This window comes from Bison bison, unplaced genomic scaffold (genome assembly GCF_000754665.1).
Source record: "Bison bison bison isolate TAMUID 2011002044 unplaced genomic scaffold, Bison_UMD1.0 scf7180017864108, whole genome shotgun sequence".
NCBI classification, from domain to species: domain Eukaryota; kingdom Metazoa; phylum Chordata; class Mammalia; order Artiodactyla; family Bovidae; genus Bison; species Bison bison.
In genome coordinates this window covers 10,455,247-10,470,553 of record NW_011494680.1, presented here as the reverse complement: position 1 = coordinate 10,470,553, position 15,307 = coordinate 10,455,247, and positions in this window count along the sequence as shown.

The following is a 15,307-nucleotide window of genomic DNA, read 5'->3' as shown; positions in this document are numbered from 1 at the left end:
AACTCCAATACTTTGTCCACCTGATGTGAAGAACTGACTCATTTGAAAAGGCCCTGATGCTGGGAAAGATTGAGGGCAGGAGGAAAAGGGGATGACAGAGGATGAGATAGTTGGATGGTATCACCGACTCGATGGACATGCATTTGAGCAAGCTCTGGGGGATGTTAAAGGACAGGGAAGGCTGGTGTGCTACAGTCCATGGGGATGCAAAGAATTGGACACAACTGAGTGACTGAACAACAACAAAATGAGTTCTGGAAGACATAGAAAGAAGGGATATCTCCTCCACGTGCTCCTGGTACTGCCTCCTGCTCAAGAAGTCAGGTAGCCTGTGATTGGTAGTTAAGACTGGAAGGGGCTTTACTGAGTTCAGAGGCAGAAGCCACCATCTTCGAACAGCAGTTGAAAAACTTCTACAGCACATGAATTCAGGACGCAGGATTTGGTAGCAGGACCAAGTAGCCACGTTCTCTGCTTTATGAGCATGCCCAGGTTAGGTGTACCTGGGCTAATGCAGATGGGACCTGTGGTTCCTGGACCATCATTTTTTTGCACATAGTCTAAATTGCCTGATGTTCAACAAGGCTCTGAATTACATTGAGTCAAGAATTAAGAGTTTTTAAAACTGTAAGCATAAGAAAAATAATTTTCTCTTGGTTATGTACGGTACTTACAAACTACCAAGGTTTTCAGTCCAGGACAGAGGCAACGAGAAAACAAAATGTGGTGCTAAAAGGGTAAAAAAATTGTCTTGAAATAAACTTTTTTCCAAAGCATAGTTTTATGTTGAATTTTCTTTGCTAAGAGAGTTAATAACATGTCCATGTCTTTTTAAATGTACAATTGAGAACAAACAGCCTTCATAAAACAAAGCATTTTGGCCACTAGAGTCAAACTTCATGAGAACTTGGACCTGTTCCACCTTGCCCTGACTGCATCTCCACCCCTGGAACAGCTCCTAGGACATCATGGGTGCTGCATAAAAAGTTAGTTGTGGAGTGAAGTCTCCAATTATGTGTTTTCATATTCATATGATTCAGTGTTTAAATGTTTGAATGTTTGATATATTTATTGCCTCTGATATCATTTATGGGTAACAGAAGAATCTCAGGAAAAAGAAACTATAAAGTTATTACTAAATTTGAGATAGGACTGCAGTTCAGCTATTTCCATGCCCTGATTTTATTGTGGTCATTACAACAACATATGAATAAAGTCTTCACTTATTGTATAAATTTAGTAGTTTATATTTCCATAAACATAATAGATATTCAACTTAATGAAAGGGAAACTATTTGGCATATATAATTTATAATACTGAAAACACACTTGCTGTTTCCAACCTTGCTAGTGATTCTTCAAATTCAGGAATACAAGACTGATAAATACAAATTTGCTTTTTTCCATAATAGCATGGTTATCACTACAACTCATTAAGATTGAAAAGAAGATAAATAAAAAGATGAATAGCTATTTATTTAAGACTGTCTGGATTAATTTTCTACTTTCTTCCAGGCAGTGAGACAGACATCAAAAAGGAAGGGCAATAAAAATGATACAGACTGGGCATAGTAATGATCTGGATTAGTATCAAGAGCTATTCACATCCACACGTATTTGGCTGTCTTAGAAGACTGTCAGATTAACTTGACTTACTTTTGTCTTTGGAAGAATGTGTTTGCAGTGGCCAGCTTTGAGCTGGCTTCCACCAGCATTTACTAACTGCTGTCACTATTCCTAATAACTCTTATTGATAGCTTGCCAACATCGGCACTAGGGGATAATGTGAGGATCAGCAGTTTCCTGATGGGTACAGACATCTGATTCCACCTTCAACATTGTTGTCTGGTTACAAGGCCAAGGTTTGAGTCCACCATAGTCTTCTGAGACAGCAGTTTCATTTTTGCACAAGAAAGGGGCAAGCACAGAAACCAAAGTGATAGGAAAGAGGCAGTCTAAATCAACATTTTCTAGAAACTGTATGTTCATTAAAAGTTTTGGCTTTTATTTTGAGACATGATGGTGTGGATATATATGTCGGCTTCTCAGGTGACACTAGTGGTAAAGAACCCACCTGCCAAAACAGGAGACGTAAGAGACCTGGGTTCAATCCCTGGCTTGGGAAGATCCCCTGGAGAAGGAAATGGCAACTCACTCCAGTATTCCTGCCTGGAGAATCCTATGGACAGAGGAGCCTGGCAGGCTACAGTCCATGGGATCACAGAAGAGTTGGACACGACTGAAGCGACTTAGCACGTTCGCTGTATATATGGGCATTCTTTCCATTTTAAACTCTCACTGGGAAGAAATTTTCTAAAATGTTTCAATGATATGGAAGAAATGAGGAAGCCAAATGATTGACTTCATAAAATAGATTACGTAGCTTATTTTTTTGAGTTTATATCCAACTAGGACTAAGCCACACAGGTAACCAATATTCATTAGGATCTCCTTAAGTAATAAATACTGGGCTAGATGCTGGGGTTATGGGGATTATTTAGACATGGTCTCTATCCTCAAGAGGCTCACAGTGTGGGGGCAGATAGATAGGTATGTGAGAAGAGGCTGGTTTAGCTCAGTGTGACATCTCTCAGAAAGTCTCCCCTCTCTCACTTCTGTCCTAGGCTCCCTCCCCCAACATATGCTCAGAGCACACCCTTGTCTTTCTATCATCAAGGATCAAGTCCACTCATTTCACTCAACACATATTCCCTGGTGTTTTTGTTTTTTTTTTTTAATTACAGACTGTTTTCTTCAGTTGGAGGATAATCGCTTTACAATGTTGTATTGATTTCTGCCATATGACAACATGAATCAGTCACAATTATATATACATACCCTCCCCCTTGAGCCTCCTCTTCCCCATCTTCATATATGTGGAATCTAGGAAAAGAGCACTGATGAACCTATTTACAGGGAAGAAATGAAGATGCAGACATAGAGAGCAGACTTGTGGGCACAGTGGGGGAAGGAGAAGGCGGGATGAACCGAGAGGTAGCATTGACATACACACACTAGCTTGTGTAGGATAGATAACTAGTGGGAAGCTGCTGCATAACACGGGAACCCAGCCTGGCGCTCTGTGGTGACCCAGAACACATAGTCCTTGAATGTCTCCTACACATCAGTCTATTCCACGCATATAAGTAAACACATGCATTTTGATATATATATATATATATAGTTATATATCATATGTGAGCTATATGGTATGTGTATATATTTTCTTCTGGTTTCTTTTATAGACCTGTAAATAATAAGAATGTATACTAAGTGAATCTTTGCAAAATCCAGGTCATATTAAATGCACTGTTTTTGAGCTTTGAACACACTCAGTGTTTCTCTTGACATTAAGTATTCATTGTCAATGTGCTTGTAATATAGAAAATGCATCAGATCCCCACTCTGTGGTGAACACAACTCAGTCTGTTTAGTCAATTCCTAATTAAAAGTCATTTGGGTTTTAACTTTTTCCTATTACAAATATTACTAAAACTGTTGTTCCTCTATGCAAACCTTTGATTGCATTTTTATCGCAAGATTATAATTAGCAGTCAACCTTCAATGCTAATCAGCCTTTGGAAGCAGATATGTTCTCTTTGGCTCTTCAGTTAGAAGTTTTATTAGCTGTGTTGTGTGATGTAATTTCACTTTTGTGTTTGACCAAGTTTAGATTTCTAGCTCTTTATCAGGGTATGGAAGAAGTCAGTCACAGAGAACAAAGACTGTGCTTTAGCTCCTCCTGCAAACTGACACACACTTATCTGAGTGTATAATGTACAATCCTTTCTGTCACTGGCTTGGAAAGTGAGGAGGATCCTCAGAGGGCATGAGGTTGGGGGAAGTCTGAGGTGCACACTGTGGTCCCAGTGCTGGAGTGGCTGGTAATGCGACTCGGCCCCCCAAGGACTAGTTTCGCCACTATTTCCAGTTTTCAAGGCTACAGTCTGGATGATCTTCTCCCCAGTCTTCTCTGAGTCCTGTTGGAATGTCAGGAGAATGGGAGGTGCTAATTAGGGGTTAAGCTGTGTGCTCCCCAAAAAGATACGTGGAAGTCTTACCCCAGTGACTCTGGATGTGACCTCATGTGGAGAGTCATTACAGAGGTAATCAAGTTCCAGGGAAGTCATTAGAGTGGGTCCTCATTCAGTATGACTGACGTCCTTATACAAAGAGGGCATGTGGACACAGAGGCAGGCTTAGTAAGGAAGGAGACAGGTGAGTGAAGATGGGTTATGCTGCTGGAAGTGAAGGAGCGTCTGAGCCAGCAGGAGCTGGAGGGAGCTAGAAGGGTCCTTGTTTGTAGGTTTCAGAAGGAGCATGGCTTTGCCAACACCCTGATTTCAGACATCTAGCCTCCAGAACTGTGGGACAGTCTATTTTTGTTTTTTGTTCATGGTTTTTTTGGCCATGCTGCGTGGCATGTTAGATGGAACCCATGCGCCAAGCAAGGAAGTGTGAAGTCTTCATTGAACCATCAGGGAAGTCCTGTTTCTGTGTTTAAAGCTCCCCGGTCTGTGGTATTGGTTATGAGAACCCTAGGAAACTAATACCATACTTATATGCTGTGACTAATGATCCCAGCTGATATTTGGCATGGGTTTACTTTTTAAAGTTTTATTTCTTAAAATATATTTACTTATTACTTTTTATTTTTATTGGAGTATAGTTGCTTTACAGTGTCATATTATTTCTACTATACAGCAAAGTGAATCAGCTATAGGTATTCGTATATACCCTCCTTTTTGGATTTTCTTTTCATTAGCTATACAGTGGCAGTGGCACCCCACTCCAGTACTCTTGCCTGGAAAATCCCAAGGGCAGAAGAGGTAGGCTGCAGTCCATGGGGTCGCTAAGAGTTGGAGATGACTGAGTGACTTCACTTTCACTTTTCACTTTGATGCATTGGAGAAGGAAATGGCAACCTACTCCAGTGTTCTTGCCTGGAGAATCCCAGGGACAGAGGAGCCTGGTGGGCTGCCATCTATGGGGCCGCACAGAGTTGGACACGATTGAAGCAACTTAGCAGTAGCATGTTCTCATTAATTATCTATTTTATTTATTTACTTTATATCAATAGTGTATATATGTCAATCTCAATCTCCCAAATGCATCCCATCACCCCCATACCTGCTTGGTGTCCATATATTTGTTCTCTATGTCTGTGTCTCTATTTCTGTTTAGCAAATAAGTTCATCTGTACCATTTTTCTAGATTCCACATATCAGATCAGATTAGATCAGTCACTCAGTCGTGTCCGACTCTTTGCAACCCCATGAATAGCAGCATGCCAGGCCTCCCTGTCTATCACCAACTCCCGGAGTTCACTCAGACTCACGTCCATCAAGTCAGTGATGCCATCCAGCCATCTCATCCTCTGTCGTCCCCTTCTCCTCTTGCCCCCAATCCCTCCCAGCATCAGAGTCTTTTCCAATGAGTCAACTCTTCGTGTGAGGTGGCCAAAGTACTGGAGTTTCAGCTTTAGCATCATTCCTTCCAAAGAAATCCCAGGGCTGATGTCCTTCAGAATGGACAGGTTGGATCTCCTGTCCCTTGCAGTCCAAGGGACTCTCAAGATTCCACATATAAGTGATATTATAAAATCTTTGTTTTTCTCTGTTTGACTTACTTCACTCTGTGTGACAGTCTCTAGGTCCATCCACGTGTCTACAAATTATGACATAGAAGAATGAGACTGTAGCATTTGCTAGAGTGCAGCTCTCATTGGAAAAGAATTTGATCCTGGGAAAGACTGAAGGCAAAAGGAGGAAAGGGCGGCAGAGGATGAGATGGTTAGATAGCATCACTGAGTCAATGGACGTTAATTTGAGCAAACTCCAGGCGATAGTGGAAGATAGAAGAGGCTGGAGTGCTGCAGTCCACGGGGTCGCAAAAAAGTTGGATACAACTTAGCGACAGAATAACGTCAACAATGTGTAATGAAACCTAAGCAGCACAGTGGTTGACACATACTTAATGCCTATAGACAGCACATGATCAGCTGTGGGACCAGCAATAGACTTCCAGATGGTACTGAACAATGGGGAGAATGCCCAGGCTTCGGATGTAGTCAGATGGTGGGAAGATGCTGTGGCCATCACTTGACTGGAGTCATATGCAGGTCTGGACTGTAATATCATCTCATGTACTCTGAAGAATGCAACATACCAGGGCTTTCCCCATTTTTAACCTTTTATTTTCTTATTCAGTTTAACACGTTTCTTTGATCCCCCTGCCCCCTCCTAGAATTCAGTTTCTTGGCAGTTGACAAAAGATCTTGAAGTAAAATCCAATACCATAAGTGCCTTGTTTCAGCTCTTCTGTCTTTTGCTCCAGCACCATCTAAATTTTTATATTAATTTAGATTTCCATCAAAGTCTTCTGTCAGTGATATTAAAGGTTTTGAATGTAGACATCACCATCAATGGAACAAAACCCTTTCAGTAGCTATCCTAAAAGAGAAGTACTTGAAATTCTTTAACCCTTCCCAGGGGACTAACTGGAGACTTTCAGAGGCAAACTTTATGGACGATAAGAAAAAAACAGTCCCAGGGCAGAAAAGTTATGTAACCCCAGTAAACACCAAAATAGCACATAAGCTACTGCACAGAAAGGCACTGAAATATGGAGCTGTTTATTGTGTCTGACAGCATCAGACTTCCACAGCTTTATAGGGAAGGAAATTAGAACGGTGAGTCTCAATTAAATTAGGAACATGAAATCTCCCTCAATTGCACTAATAGAAAACCCTAATGTTGATCCTGGCATAACTTCTGAATTTTAAACATGAATGCTTTTCATTACTCATAATCACCATTAAAACTTAAGCACCATCCATAAAACTAGTCTTTGTTTTTAGATGCCAAAAGGTAAAGCAAGAGCAGTTGCAGTTTCTAAATGTAATAAAATGCCAGGCAGAAATATCAGGTTATAGACCTGTTCATTTTCAGAGATCCCCAGCTCTCTAGGGGCCACTGGGAGTTTATCCAATCTATTTGTGAGCATACATGCTCAGTCACTTCAGTCGTGTCTGACTCTTTGTGACCCTGTGGACTGTAGCCTGCCAGGCTCCTCTGTCCATGAGATTCTTCAGGCAAGAATACTGGGAGGTTGCATTCCTTTCTCCAAGGCATCTTCCTGACCCAGGGATTGAACCTGTGTCTCCTTCATCCCCTGCACTGCAGGAGAATTCCTTACTATTCAGTCACAGGGGAAGCCCATCTATTTGTATAGTTCAGATTACTAGTACAATCTTACCTGATTTAGGGTATTTTGGTAAATAGTTTCATTTATTAGTAGGGCTTATAATGTTAGAATGCTTCTGTTGATACTATGGTTTTAAACCCGCTATTATGCTTTGAAGGCTTCTGGCATTCTTTTTTCCTCAAAAACCTTTTAAAACTTTCAATAGAAGTGGCTGTTGGTGCTTGTGAGGTGGGAAAGGTGATAGCGTCTCCTAAGGTGAGCAGGGGAAATTTTCTGTAGCGCACCTGGGGCCAACTGGCAAGAAAGCGCCTAACACCTATAACTGCAGACTCGTTTTCAGCTCAACTGCAAGTACGGGAGGGGCTCAGGACTCAGATAACCCAACTCTCAAAGGGTGGGAAATGCTAAGATTCAGTCTCTTGACAGCAGGGAGTTTCCCCTGAAAATTAAAAATAGATCTACCATATGCGCCTGCAGACCTACTTCTGTGTATATATCTAAAGGGAAATAAAATCAGTATCCAAGAGATAATATAATGAAATCATCATTATATTATTATATTCATTGCAGTATTATTCATAGTAGCCAATATATAACAATCTACACATCTATCAGGAATTCCCTGGTGGCTCAGACGGTTAAGTATCTTCTTGCAATGCAGGAGACCTGGGTTTGATCCCTGGATCAGGAAGAGGGGAGCCTGGCAGGCTATAGTCCATAGGGTTGCAAAGAGTCAGTCATGTCCGACTCTGGGACCCATGACTGTAGCCTGCCAGGCTTCTCTGTCCATGGGGATTCTCCAGGCAAGAATACTTCAATGGGTTGCCATGCCCTTATCCAGGGGATCTTCCAGATCCAGGGATCGAACCCCTGTCTGTTACGTCTCCTGCATTGGCGGGTGGGTTGTTTACCACTAGCACCACCTGGGAAGCCCTTGACTTCCTCTGCATGCACACGATTCTAATCAAAAGGTGCAGAGGTTAATAAAATTCCAGCTAGAAAGTGACAGCTACTCTAAGATTGTGCAAAGCCAGTGGTCCACGTGGAGAGAGTGGAGGTCCTTTTTCAGAGCAGCACTGGATAAATGTGACTGGGCCCTGGGATTTCAGCTGAAATTATACTAATTAACCTTTGCAATGGGGCCAAAGGAAATACACATTTTGCCCAAATCTCTCCAGAAATAAAACATCCTTCACTTTTCCTGACACCTAAGAACACAAAACATTATTGTAAAGGGTCAGTAGAACAGCAAACCTCCTGAAATATCTTACTACAGGAAACATCAGACTATTTAGAATAGCTCCTAAATGAATCTCTATCAGTAGGATGAAAAAAAAAAAAAAAGACCTCTGTGAAACAGGTCCAAAAGGCAATAAGAGAATGGGTTGTATTAATCATGATTCCTTTGCAATAGACAGAAAGCCCAGGACAAACCAGCATCAGCAAAAAGGATTTAACTAACTCCCTTATATGAAATGCCCAGGAGTGTGCTGGTTTTAGATGCTGCTGCATAGAAGACTCCAAACTGTGTTCTCACAGAATGATTTCTTGCTGTCTTGCTCCTCTTTGAGAGAAAAACTACCATCCTCTCTGTGGGTTCTATCAGAAAATCTCTTTCTTTTGGGTAGAAGGATAGCTGTGAGCTCCAGTCACACCTTTCAGGTTCGGTATCCATGGAAACAGAGCAGTGCCTCTCACCCAGCACCTCGCTCTTGTAACTTCATTGGCTGGTCAGGTCAGGTTGTCTTTCTAGAAATCAGTTGCTGGGGCTGATTTCACTGAGCCGCTTTGGTGCAAGATTCCTGCCTTTCCCTGAGACTTGTCAGGTCACAAAGACTTGAATAAATCTCTAAGGTAAACCAGGAGACTTGGCTTGGAACAGTGGAAATGAAAACTGGAGAGGCAAACAGAGGCCCACTACTTAGGGTAAGATTACAGTGCAGCAGAGCATGAAAAGATTCATGATAAAATTAAAACTAAAACAGATTTGAGTGCAATGCACAAGGACTGCAAAAAATTTACTGGAAGGACAGACTCAAAATTTGCATTGGGACTAGTTAGAGAAAAAGAAAGCAAAGTGGTACAAATATTAAATTGTGATATGAAGGAAAAATTAAGAAAACCTTCCAGAGCACAGAGGAAAAGGAAAAGAGGAAACTAAAAGTCATGAAAGACTCAGAAAAGAAAACCTACTTAAAATTAAATTTTAAAATAGAGAGTCCATGAATAGACCCACATAAGTATAGTCAACTGAACTTTGAAAAGGAGCAAAGGAAATACGATGGAATAAAGATAGTTTTTCAACAAATGATTGAACAACTAAGCAGCCACAGGCAAAACCGTGAATCTAGATACAGTCCTCACACTCTTCACAAAATTATCTTGAAATGGGTCATAAGCCTAAATCAAAAATACAGAACTAGAAAAATCCTTGATAATAACAAAGATGAAAACATAGATAACCCTGGGTATCACGATGACATTTTAGATACAACAAAAGAATGATCCATCAAAGAAATAATTAATAAGCTGCATTTCATTAAAATTAAATTTCTGCCTTGTGGAAGACAATGCCAAGAGAACAAGAAGACAAGTCTCAGACTGGGAGGAAATATTTGCAAAAGAAATATCTGATAAAGAACTGTTATTAAAATACACAGAGAACCCAAGACTCAACAATAAGAAAATAGACAACTCAACTAATATACAGACTAAAGACCTTAACAGGCTTCCCTGGCGGCTCAGATAGTAAAGAATCTGCCCGCAGTGCAGGAGACCCAGGTTCAACCCCTGGGATGGGAAGGTCCCCTGGAGGAGAGAATGGCAACATGCTCCAGTATTCTTGCCTGGAGAATTCCATGGACAGAGATATGATCCAGGGAGTCTCAAAGAGTCAGACATGACTGAGTGACTAACACTTTCACTTTCTAAAGACCTTAACAGACACCTCATCAAAGAAGATATACTGATAGAAAATAAACATATAAAATGAAGCCCCTACCTCATATGTCACCAGGGAAATGCAAATTAAAACAACAATGAGATGAAACAACACACGTATTAGACCAGATGCTGTGATCTTAGTTTTTTGAATGTTGAATTTTAAGCCACATTTTTCACTTTCCTCTTTCACCCTCATCAGGAGGCTCTTTAGTTCCTCACTTGATTAGTAAATCTTAAAAAGTTATGCTCCTTTTTGTTTTTCCAAAACTTAATAAATTAAAATCCTTCACATTTGGAGGATTAAAACTTTCTATTTTCAATTGTGGGTGGGCTACAGACTTAGTCAAAACTTCTCTCCTACTAACCACTGAATCCATCAGTTACTAGCAAAAGGGTATTCAAGGTTCACTGCATATGTCCACAAACTTATTCTGGAGAAATTATTCCAGTGTCTTCAAGAGAACTTAGAAGACGCATCTGATCTGTAAGGACACCAAATAGCTCATTATTCAGATTTTGGAGAGAGGGACCATGGGGAGGACAGAAGCATTTCATGATCCCAGACCCAGGACTTGTGGGATAGTAAATGTGAAATGTGTTATCCATGAAAAAAAATGGAAAAGAACATCAGACTTATTCATTTCATTTCCTTATGATCAAATAATAATAAAGTCAGTTAGAAAAATGTACATACATGTTAAGCTTCCTATTGTGTAAATAATCCAATATCTGATTTAAAGAAAAAAATCTCCAAATGGGTATCACTTCTGTGTTAATAGACAAATGAGCTCATAGGGTCTTTCTTCTCAGCCTACGTTGAGAATAGTTAATTAAATAGCATTCGCTGTACTCAGAAACTACCAATAACAAGCCATCAAAAGACATGAGGACATAAAAATTAAACTTCTCACATCACGAAGAGCAAATTCAGGAAGAATCTGAGTCTCTGTTCACCACAGGCTTTGCTCCCATGTGGTCTTGGCAGGATCCATTTCACTGGTGATGTCAATTTACGCACACTGGTGTTCTGTAGAGAAAGTGATTGAACGAGACCCTCCAGAGTTTGCTCCACTCTTTCATTACCCATACAATTTTTATTGTATTGTGCACTGGCTGACATAAGCAGAATACAGATTAACTTGGTGAGGGAGAATTGTGCACCTGCCAATAACCTATTCATTCCTATGTGAGTTTTATTACCATTGTGTCATTTAGTACCCGGATGGGAAGGGGAGTTGTAAGGGTAAAGAAACAGTCTCTCAATACACCTATTCATCTCAGCTTCGTTTGTTCCTACCTCATTTTTCTTCCCCTCCTTGACTGTGTGCAGCCCTTGAAAGGACAGTTATCAGCTATCATTGAACCAGCCACCTGTCTCCTTGACAACTCTTATCAAGCTGTACAGGCTTCTGGTGAATACCTTCAACCCTGCACTGAATAAAGAGCTTCAGACTGTTACCATCTGGTATACTGAGTTCTTAGAAAATATCAGAAGACTTGTATCTGACACTGTCTACACTATTCATTGTATAAGAAGATGTATTGGAATTCATAAAAGTTGAGAGGAAGAGAGAACATTCATTTTGCAGATGAGGGAAAAATACTTGTTGATCCCCTTTGTGAACTAAATATATAATTTTATGAAGGATGTTTGTCTCTGACTCTGATCAATCATATGTTAACATTCTTATGGTCTTCTCTATATCCACATCTTACCACCACATCCAGCTGCTGAAAGAGAAAAGGAAGCTGCTTTCCTTAGGTTCTTTGACAGATCAATGTCTTTGACAGATATACGTCTTGGGCATATATCTTGATAAAACTGTAATTCAAACAGATACATGCACTCATTTGTTCATATCAGCACTATTTACAATGGCCAAGACATGGAAACAAACTATATATCTATTGAAAGATGAACAGACAAAGATGTATGTAATGGAATATTACTCAGCCATAAAAATGAAGGAATGCCATTTGCAGCTACTTGGATGGACCTGGAGTTAACCATACTAGGCAAAGTAAGTCTAAACTAGAAAGACAAATGACATATGATATCATTTATATGTGGAATATAAAATATGACACAAATGACTTATCTACAAAACAGAAACAGACTCACAGACATAGAGAACAAACTCGTGTTTGACTAGGGGGAGGAAGGGGAAGGATGTAGTGGGTGTTTGGGATTAGCAGATGCACACTGTCTTACATAGAATGGATAAACAAGGTCCTACTGTAGAGCAACTATATCCAATATCCTGGGATAGACCATAATGGAAAAGAATATGAAAAAGAAGATGTATATAATATCACTTTACAGCAGAAATTAACACAACATTGTAAAATCAACTATAAAAAAAGACTAAAGGAGACACCATGGCTGTCTGCTGTCCCTGAATCACTTCTCCCTTCTTACCTTCAGCAGAGTTCCTTATTTGTCAGAGTGTTCAGCCTCTGACCCAATACACACAGGCTCAGGAGTAAATTCTTACTAATTTAAGCTAATCACAGTGATTTTATTCCCTTTGCCAGTGATGACTTAGAAAAGGATCTTCACCTCAATGCTGGTTAATGAGAAAAGAGAGGAAGCCAACTTGGAGAGCTTTGGAGGGTTTCTTAGCCAAAAAGAGACACGGAGGAAGAAACAGCATGATGAATTGGAATTGGGAAAGCCACCTTCAGAGCTTGATGATACTGGTTGGGGGCGGGCAGAGGAGAGAGATGTGGCCAGCCTACTCCTTGATGACATCAGTGAGCTATTGAAGTAATTAACTTTAAAGGAGCTCAGCATTGGGGTTTTTCTTAAAGAAAGTAGAATTATCTTATTGTCCATGACAATTAGTTAATTTATTTTTACTGTCAACATCCTAAATATACTGTTCTTATTTTTAGCATCCAATTATTCAGAGTACTTCTCTCTGAAACCTTGCTTGGAATCTGAAATCATGAAATCCTTCATCCATAGAAGTGCACCATGGACTGAACCATTGATCTGAGTTAGTCAAAAAGCAACCATTTGCTAGGGAAGCTGACTCAAGCATCTTTTAATGTCAAGTGGTTGTCACCTTAGCTTACATTAAAGATTTGATATAAGGGAAGGGATCACTATTATAACAGTAAGGAAATGAACTCCATTAGGGGTTCTGAGTGATGATGGAAGAACCAGCAAGAGGGTTATTGCAAAGAACAAGGGGGGCTCACTTTGAAATAGGAGTAGAGAGAGAATTAAGCCATTTAGTAACTGTACAAAGAAAGAGGAAGTGTCAAAACAGCCAGATTTTCACCTTTCTTTCTGGGAAGGTGAAGAACTGTTATCTAAAGCTGCTAAGTCAGGAAATAAATGGACAAATTTCTATTTCCAGAGTAAAGCTTTTTTTGCTTCTTCTTACATTAATTAAACTTTTTATTTTGTATTTTGGTATAACTGATTAACAATGTTGTGATAATTTCAGGTGGACAGTGAAGGGACTCAGCCATACACATACATGTATCCATTCTCCCGCAAACTCCCCTCCCATCCAGGCTGCCCCATGACATTGAGCAGAACTCCCTGTGCTATACAGTAGGTCCTCGTTGGTTATCCATCAGAGTAAAGCTTTTAGTTCTGACATTTGAGGGACTACAGGCTTAATCTCAGGTCACTCCCACCCCCAACACAGACATCCAAGAGAAGACACCCAGTAATACCCAGGACTCTAGAAAAGCTTCACATTAAAGAGGTGGATCTTACCAGAACGTGAATCTTCCTAGAACAAAGCAAAGAAAACCCGCACTGGCCAGCTTATATTTCATTCTTACGTGTGAACACATTCCTGGGATGACCACGTAATGAGGACTTAGAGAATCATGGATGTTGATTGTGGAAGATTGTAAAAAAATTAATAAAATAAAAAAATCGAATTGGGAAGATGTTTAAGGGTAAGAACTTACAACTAGTAGGTAAGTTCTGGAGATTAATGCATAGCATAGTAATTGTAGTCAATAATACTGCATTATAAACTTCAACGTTGCTAAGAGACTAGATCTTAACTGTTCTCACCACAAACAAGACACAATAATTATGTAACATAATAGATGAGATAGCTAATTCTACAGTGGTAGTCATGTCTAAATATATAAAAACATCAAACCAGCAAGCAGTACACCTTAAACTTATGCAGTGCTATATGTCAATTTTATCTCATTTTTAAAAGAAAACTAGTAGTGGAGGAAATAGATGCTTTCAAAACAAAGAGAGCTTGGAAGAATTTCTAATTAGAATACTAAGAAAAAAAATTTTTAATGTGATTTCTTATAAAATGAGAATAAGATGAAGAGAATACTCAAATAATGTGACAGGTCTTTCAAAGATTAAAAATATTATTGTAAAAAGAAAAAGCTTAATTAGAAGACTTAAAAACTAAGTGGCAAAATTTCTCAAGATGTAGAGAAAAAAATTTAGAAAGACAAGGAAGATAATTAGAGGGGAGGAAAAAGATCTACAGGGTCAAACCAGGAGGTATGATATCAGACTATGGCCAGTTTTAAGAAGAGAATAGAAAAATGAGAGGAAATTATCAAAAAAATAATTTCATAAAACTTAAAAAAGGACAATGATTTTCAGATTTCAAAAAACAAAAAAATGTACAAAAATACGAAGCTAGAGATGGGATTTGGATGATGTAGGACTCTGCAAGACAGGTATTCATGGGGGAAAAATAAAGATTCCAAGCAACAATTAGAATAAATGATGCGATGGAAAGTTTTGAGGGTATTATAACGAACGTTATTCTTTTGTCAATAAGGAAAATGTTGGTGATAAGCAAACAAAAACTACATTAAGGCATCAAAAGAAAGGTAAAGGGAATTAATAGAGCTTACATAGTGATTATCACGGAGAAGGCAATGGTACCCCGCTCCAGTACTCTTGCCTGGAAAATCCCATGGACGGAGGAGCCTGGTAGGCTGCAGTCCATGGGGTTGCGAAGAGTCGGACACGACTGAGCGACTTCACTTTCACTTTTCACTTTCATGCACTGGAGGAGGAAATGGCAACCCACTCCAGTGTTCTTGCCTGGAGAATCACAGGGACGGGGGAGCCTGATGGGCTGTCGTCTAATGGGGTCACACAGAGTCGGACACGACTGAAGCAACTTAGCAGCAGCAGCGGCAGCAG